We start from the raw sequence: 8,542 nt of genomic DNA on the forward strand, positions 1-8,542 counted from the left end.
CACCCAGAGTCAGTTCTCCTTCCATCACCATATAGTTGATCTCATTTACCCTCATCTACCACCCCCTCCCCACTTACCCTCTGGTAACCACTAAACTATTGTCTGCGTATGTGAGTTTTTTTTCTTTATTTGTCTTATTCCTTTGTTGTCAGTTTTATATCCCACATATCAGTGAAATCATATGGTTCTCGACTTTTTCTGTCTGACTTATTTCGCTTAGCATAATAATCCCAAGAGCCATCTATGTTGTCAGAAATGGCACTGTTTCATCTTTTCTTACGGTATTTCTCTACTGACACATAGTATGTAGGGATTCTAAGACTTCTTAAAAGATGTTATTTTTAAAACTTTCTGTGAAATACAGCCCTAGTACAACACAATATATGCATTCCTAAAAATTACCACACTGTGCAGAATTGTGTGGTAAAATGAGAAATATGGGGTTCAGATTACAACACTCAAAAACTTTGTCAATTACACATAAAAAAAGATAAGAACCTAATAAAAATGGTAGCACAGTTTTACATGTTAAATGATTAAGACACACAAAATTTCTACAGCAAATACGGCACTCTATCTTGAAAAGGACCTTTGGTGTGCTTGTTAAAATGGGCTTCCGAAGGACTGCAGCTTGGACGCTATGGGGAAGTGGTGCAAGGCAGGCTCCCTGAAATCTGGCAGAAGGTTGTCACACCAGAAGTGGATAGGTGTGGCTCATAGTGTGCAGTGAGCTGAGGCAGCTGGGAGACGTGGGAGGTATGCGCATTTTGTGTACTTCTACATCACTCTGTTCTGAATTCAGATTCGTGCAGTTTTCAGACATAATTTCCATATACTTCACGCAGTTCCTCTAAATCAGCAGTTCTCAACCTTCCTAATGCTGCAACCCCTTAATACAGTTCCTCATGTTGTGGTGACCCCCAACCATAAAATTATTTTCGTTGCTACTCTNGCCCCAGTTCGGATCCCACATATGAGGGCCAGTGACACTGCCCTCTACAGCTAAGATGCAAAACAACAGCTCAACCTGGAGCTGGGGTGCTGTGACGTAGGCTGCAGCCCCTGTGGCAGTGGGCTGCCATGGGCTACCGTGTGTAGCCAGCAGCCAGCGTGAGCGGCCAGCAGCCCCAGTGAGTGGTCGTCCAGAAGCCGGCGACTGATCTGCCTCGCCCGGGAAGAGTGCAGTGATGGTGCCAACTTGGGCCAGTGAAGCAACATCCTCCACAACTAGACTGAAAAACAAAAGGACAGCAAGTTGTCCCCCTTCCCCCAATTCCCCAGCGCTGGTCCCATCCCCCAATTCCCCAATAAAAACCATTTAAAAAATAAAAAATAAAAAATAAAATAAAAATTTTGAGAGGTGGAGAGATGACTTTTTTCCCCCTTGTATCTTATTTCAACATTACTGACTCTTCCAGTCATGTCAAGAAAGTTTTTCTTACAGAGATGGAAGTATATAGTTACTGTTATTAAGCCTTTCATGCAATAATAGAAATACTTTGGTTTGCTTCTTTTTTCTAATATAACCAAGAGATAATTTATAGCATTTTATTCTCTTATTAGAGTCACTAGAGCTTCTTGGATTTTCCTTGTGGGATCTGTTTACCATTCTTTTATACATTTATTCCTCCACTTTGACTTTGTATATTTTTCTTTGTATATTCTTAAATGTAGAGACCAAAATATTATTTTGCTCTCTAAATAAGTTTAACAAATGACAAAACCATGACTACATAGATACTGAAATTCATCTTTGTAATGTTTTTGAAAAGCTTATTTAGGTCTGCTTTTGCTTAAATAGCATCCTTAGGTATTTTACTGGGTTTTCTTTTGGGGGGGGGTGTCACATTTTCTCATTACATTATTTGACCTGTAAGTATAAGCTAATTATGTACTGTCTTCCAGAGGAGGTGATAATTCTTAAAATAGCATGTTTAAACTAACTCATTCTTCCATTTCTTTATGACTCAAGAAATATTTGATAGAAAAAAACAAGATGTGTAGCATACTCTAAAGTATTTTCTTTAGAACATTGGTCATTAATTATTTCTGAAGTTGAGGTTGTCTCTCTGTCATCTTTAGGGTAAGATGCTTTAGCCAGTTAGTGACTTTGTTGGTTTAGACTATATCTTCATTAATAAGAATACCAAATGAAAAGAAAGTACAAGTGGACTGGCCGAGTGGCGCGATGGTTAAGAACTGGCTTGGGATGCCAGAGGGCCCCGGTTCGGATCCCACATATGAGGGCCAGTGACACTGCCCTCCACAGCTAAGATGCTGAACAACAGCTCAACCTGGAGCTGGGGTGCTGTGACGTAGGCTGCAGCCCCTGTGGCAGTGGGCTGCCATGGGCTACCGTGTGTCACCGGCAGCCAGCGTGAGCGGCCAGCAGCCGCAGTGAGCGGCCGTCCAGAGGCCGGTGACTGATGTGCCTCGCCCAGGAAGAGCGCAATGATGGTGCCAACTTGGGCCAGTGAAGCAACGTCCTCCACAACTAGACTGAAGAACAAAAGGACAGCAACTTGTCTGTTCCCCTTCCCCCAATTCCCCAGCACTGTTCCCATCCCCTCAATTCCCCAATAAAAATCTTTAAAAAAAAAAGAAAGTACAATTATTTTTAAAGTAATTTAAAATATTAGAACCACTAATAGATTCTTTTATAGTAGTCCTTATTTTATGAATGTGACATTCTCTCTCTTCCTTTTGAAACTTTTCCATCCCATCTGTTTATAACTTTATCTATAATAAATATAATGAAGTCTTGGTCAGTCAGCAAACATTCTTATTAAGCTGACAATATTTTTGAGAGATAGAAAAGCAGACAGCTTGGAAAATAAGAAAACCCCTCACGTTTACTTTAAAACCTTCCTTCCTAAATCCTTAGGCAATGCTTCTTAACCCTTGTAGAGTTACAGAACCCTTTGGATAGCCTAGGAAAGCTGTCAATCTTCTACTTTTAAAAATGCATAGAAAAAGTAATTTTGTATGTAATTTATGGGTTTTCTGGAATCCCAAAACCTATTTAGGGACTTTATATTAAAAACTGCTGCTTTTTAGATCAAAGAAAAACTGCCTCTAAAAATTCTGGTTTTCAGTGGTCAGGCTGATTAAGGAACAGCACTCAGACCAGCTAAGCTTACATGGCCTTCCTAAGGCTACAGAGGGAGAATAGTGCTCCAGGAAGCTACTCAGCCTTCAGAAAGGGCTGGAATTCTCACATCCAGAACAAATACTGCCAGCCCACCCCACCCAAACCATATCCAGATGCTCCCACAAAATTTGCAGAGGCAGGCTGCAACAAATAGACACAGCAATTCCAGGTGGATACAAGGGCATTTTGTACCACTAGGGTCGCCAAACCAACATCGTGAATGACCTCATACTCAAGAAAATTGAATTGGTAGAGCAAGCACAATATCATTTAAAAATAAAACATATTTTAGTGGGCTGGCCAAATGGCTCAGTTGGTTAAGAGCTCACTCAAGAGTGCATGCTCTGAGCAACAGCGGTTTGATTCCCAGCCCAAGCTGAGCTGCCAACAGGTGGCAGGATGGCTCAGCTAAAAAAAATAAATAAAATAAAAATAAAACATACTTTTAGAGCAGTGGTTCTCAACCTGTGGGTCACGACCCCTTTGGGGGTCGAACGACCCTTTCACAGGGGTCGCCTAAGACCATCGGTAAACAAAAAGATATTTACATTACGATTCATAACTAGCAAAATTACAGTTATAGAGTAGCAACGAAAATAATTTTATGGTTGGGGGTCACCACAACATGAGGCACTGTATTAAAGGGTTGCGGCATTAGGAAGGTTGAGAACCACTGTTTTAGAGGGATGAGAGAGGATAGCTCATAACTGACTATTACAAAAGGATTAGTTAGAAATCTTTGTGTTTTTATTTCAATGATTATATTTAAAATTTCTACATGATGGACTGATTAGTAGAGTAGACACAGCTGAAGATCAAATTAGTGGTCAGAAAGATTGAGCTGTGTAGTTCTTTCAGAATTCAGCGTAAAAGGCACAGAGAATTGGGGGCAGATAACAGTTCTAACATCCATCTAATAGGAACCTCAGAAGGAAAGAACAAAGAGAGTGAAGAGGGGAAATAATCAAATACATAATAGAAGAAAATTTCTTTGAGATGATGAATCACACAGCAGGATGGCTAAGAAAAGGCCCTCCAAAGGTCACCTGCCAAAATGGCATTACTGATTGGAAGAGGAAAGCAGGCCATTCTTTAAGTATTTGCTGAAGTAAAAAAACCCAGGAGCACTTAGCCAGGTACTACTTAGCCAGGCACTTAGGTACACAAAATTAGACATAGTTCCTAGTCTTGTGGAGCTTCAATTCAAAGGGGAATGTATTAGTCAAATCAAATATATCAATAATGGTACACTTAGAACTTTAATTGGTTATATAAAGGATGCTTTGAGAATGTATAAAAGGGGCATTTGACTTAATTAAGGCGTATGGGCAAGGCTTAAAAAATGCATTTGACCTGAGATCAGTAGAATATGTAGTTCACTGCTGAAGAACTACATATGGATATATTTTCTTCTTATTTCTGCTATAACAAATTACCACAAACCCAGTGACTTAAAACAACAGAAGTTTATTATCATTTGGGGAGTCAGAAATCCTGAAATCAGTGTGTTGAAAGAGGTGTGTTCCTTCTGGAAGTTTTAGGAGAGAGTCCATCTCCTTGCCTTTTCCAGCTCCTAGAGGTTACCTGGAGGTTAATTTGTGGCCCCTGCCTTCATTTTCAAAGCATAACATCTTCAAATCTCTCTCTGACTCTGACCTTCTTGCTTCCATTGTCACGTTTCCTCTCATTCTGACTCTGCTGACTTCCTCTCCTAAGAACCCTTATTAGTACATTAGGCTCACCTGCGTAATCTAGGATAATCTTCCCAGCTCAAGATTCTTAAGCACATCCTCAAAGTCCCCTTTGCCATGTAAGGTAATATATTCCCAAATTCTAGGAATTAGGGCATTCACATCTTGGGGTGGGGGATGTTATTCTGTCTACCACATGGGAGAAAAGAGTATTCCAGAAAATGAGAGCACCGCAGAAACCTGTGATGAAAGGGAGCATGGAATGTTCTGTAGATAAATGCAGAGGGGAAGCATGGAACAAGATGAGACTGGAGGTGTATGGAGGCCCGACCGTGCAGAACCTTGCAGACCACTTACAGGATTTAGGCTTTTATTTTAAGAGCAGAAAGAAGTCACTGAAGGGTTTTAAGCAGGACTTATTTAGGATGATTTTATAAGATTTAAATTTTGCAAAGCTCACTTTTCACGTAGAAGAATGATTGAGGATGTGTGAAAAAGAGTAGATGTGAAGGACCCGATGAGAGGCTGTTGCCGTGATCCACTTGAGAGAGATGGCTTGGATCAGGTAGTAGTGACACTATTAGAGGTGAAAAGAAGGTGACGATTTCAGAGTTGTTTGGAATGTGTGGGGACATATATGGGAGGACATAGTGATGAACTGGTTTTGTGGACTGAGGTAGAGGGAGTAGTTAAGGATAAGTCCCGGGTTTCTGGATCATGTGAGTGGTGGGTGCTATTCACTGAGATAAAGGACAATATAAAACGTGTTGCAGCATTGGTTTGCAAGACAAGATAAAAATTAAAACTGTTAAGGAAGGAGGTGATTTTAATTTATCATAGTGGAGTACTGGATATTTAGATCTGGGACTGAAGGAACGACCTGAGTTAGATTTAATTTTATGAGTCATCATTTATAAGTAACTGGTTTTTGATGATACACAGATAGATGAGATCATCTAGGACATAGGATTGAGCCTTGAAGGTTCTCCAGCAGTTAATTTTCAGGAGAGGGGAAGATGAAGCCAATGAAAACAGAGATGGTACAACTAGACAGTAGAGATAAATATATTGTCATGGAATATAAGGAAAGAAATGAGGAATAAATGACTAATAGCAAATCATAGGAAGCATGATAGGCTAAAAATACTTGACTAGCAATGAATATTGAAAAAAGAAAATAATTTAGTTATAACTGAAGGTAGACTAGTAACTGAAGATGGAGAATGCCAAATTGAGTGTTCCTAAAGTTTTCTTGATTTTTAAAGGAAATGAGTACTAGAATTTGAAAACTTCCCAGGAAAGTTGAAGAAAACTGACCCGATAAGAGTTGATAGCACTATCAAATTATAAACAACAGGAGGCAGCGGCCTTACTTGTCTTAGATTGCATTTTAGATCATCTGGTTCGTAATGGACATGTTATAAATGCAGTTACTACTGGAATAGGAAATATTGTGGAACAAATTAGTCCAGCCACCCCTTTGGCTCTATTTCTGTTTGGCTCCTTGGTCCACCTTGCTCCTCTGTAATGGGATGATATGGCCATATTGTTGATGTTGCTGATGTATTTATTCTGAACTCTAACCCTTTAGAATACATACATTATCTAGATGATATAAGCCATAGAAGAACATTGTGTCAAATGGGACAGGCTGGGTTATGCTGTGGTTACTAACAACCCCCAAATCTCAGTGGTTTAAGTAAAATAGGGTTTATTTATTTACTTTTTTGCTCAAATACATGTCCATCGGGGTTGAAGGGGCCTTTGGGCACCACTGATCACTCAGAAATCCAGACTGGCAGAGTAGTCTCCATCTTCAGTGTTACTGGCTGCTCTGCTGAGGAGAAAAGACCACTCTGAAGGGTTTCACACTGCAGCTCTGCACATGGGGATGACTCATTGTCTGTTATTAGTCACATCCCCTCCACCACTCTCCCCAACCCTAAGGAGACCAGGAAGTGCAGTGTCACCTTGTGCCCACAGGCCGGAAGAACTGTCTTTTTTGTGGTAATTCAATGATGTTCCTCAAGCATGGATACTCTAATTCTGTGAGCTTAGCTGAAAATTAGTACTTTCATTTTTAGTGCTTTTGGAATCCTTGAGTACTTTGTTTTAAATTAAAGATGTAAATTTCAGTTCCAAAACAATATATCTGGGGAAAAATGGCTTCTCTAAACATGCCATCTAAATGCAAAACAAAACAGAAACAGAGCAACCCAAGACTGTGATAGAGAATAGAGAGTTTGCATTATGACTTTATACTATTTGTGTTTCCATGCTCTGGGTCAACATGTATTTTGCTTTTCCCAAAAACAGAATCTTTGGACTCCATATCAGTTAACATTTCTTAGGAATGCTTTGCATCATAGATGTTACACTTTTATTTTAGGTTCTAAATATTTAAAATATTTTTAATTTAAATTCTGAAGTAGATTAAATTACATGGAAATTTGCTTCCAAGGAAACTCATCCTGTCTTGAGGCATCCCAGAATAACATGGTCAAACAGAAATCTTGATTTGAAGCCCTTTCCTTCTCAGGTGTGTTGTTTTCAGTAGAAGATCCCCCATCCACAGAAGCCACCCTTAGTCCTCCTTTTCTCTTGTCTTTCCCAGTCCTGAGCCCCATCAGAGAGGGTCTCCAAAATATGTCCCAAATCCACCCACTCATCTCCACCTTCAAACACCTGAATTCAAACCATCTTTTCCTTTAATTACTACAGTAACTTCATAACTGATTTCCCCAAAATGCTTTTACTCTTAACACTTATTTGTCTATTTTCCACAACATTTGGTAAACTTTTAAAGCTACAAATTGGTTAATGCCCCTCCCCTGCTTACAACTTTACAATGGCTTTCTCTTGCACTCAGAATTAAAACTTAATTTTATTTTTTTTTAAAGATTTTGTTGGGGAATTGGGAGAGGGGAACAGTGTTGGGGAATTGGGGAAGAGGAACAGACAAGATGCTGTCCTTTGATTCTTCAGTGTAGTTGTGGAGGACGTCGCTTCACTGGCCCATGTTGGTATTGTGATCATTGCGCTCCTCCTGGGTGAGGCAGTCGCTCGCCAACCATTGGACGGCCACTCACAGTGGCTCACAGCAGCTCACGCCGGCTGCCGGCCACTCATGGTAACTCACGGCAGCCCACTGCAGCCCCACTGCAGCCTGTGCCATTGCTGGCGACTCACAGCAGCCCAGCTCCAGGTCGAGCTGTTGTTCACCACCTTAGCTGTATAGGACGCAGCGTCACTGGCCCATGTGGGATCCGAACTGGCGGCCCTGCTGCTCAGAGCTCGCGCTCCCAAGCCAACTCTTAACCAACAAGCCACTCGGCTGGCCTTAAAACTAAATTTAAGTTTTCACGTGATCTGACCTCTAACTAATTCTCTGAATCTAGGCTAATGCTGCTTTAGATACATTGTTCTTGTTTTTTCTTTTCTTTCCTTCTCTCCTTCTCTCCTTCTCTCCTTCTCTCCTTCTCTCCTTCCCTCCTTCCTTCCTTCCTTCCTTCCTTCCTTCCTTCTTCCCTCCCTCCCTCCTTCTCTTTCTCCCCCCCCTCCTCCTATGCCTTCTTCTTCTTCTTCTTAATAATAATAGTTTATTGGGGGTGACAATTGTTAGCAAAGTTACATAGGTTTCAGGTGTACAATTCTGTAATACATCATCTATATATCACATTGTGTGTTCACCACCCAGAGT

General features: G+C 40.6%; 1 protein-coding gene across 6 annotated transcripts in view; it reads left to right on the top strand.

Annotated features, from left to right (window-relative positions):
• Positions 1-8,542, top strand: part of MGAT4A (alpha-1,3-mannosyl-glycoprotein 4-beta-N-acetylglucosaminyltransferase A) — a 100,705-nt gene that overhangs the window by 42,185 nt on the left and 49,978 nt on the right. The gene's annotated exons all lie outside the window — the stretch shown is intronic.

Source organism: Hipposideros armiger, unplaced genomic scaffold (assembly GCF_001890085.2).
Source record: "Hipposideros armiger isolate ML-2016 unplaced genomic scaffold, ASM189008v1 scaffold_550, whole genome shotgun sequence".
Taxonomy (NCBI): Eukaryota; Metazoa; Chordata; class Mammalia; order Chiroptera; family Hipposideridae; genus Hipposideros; species Hipposideros armiger.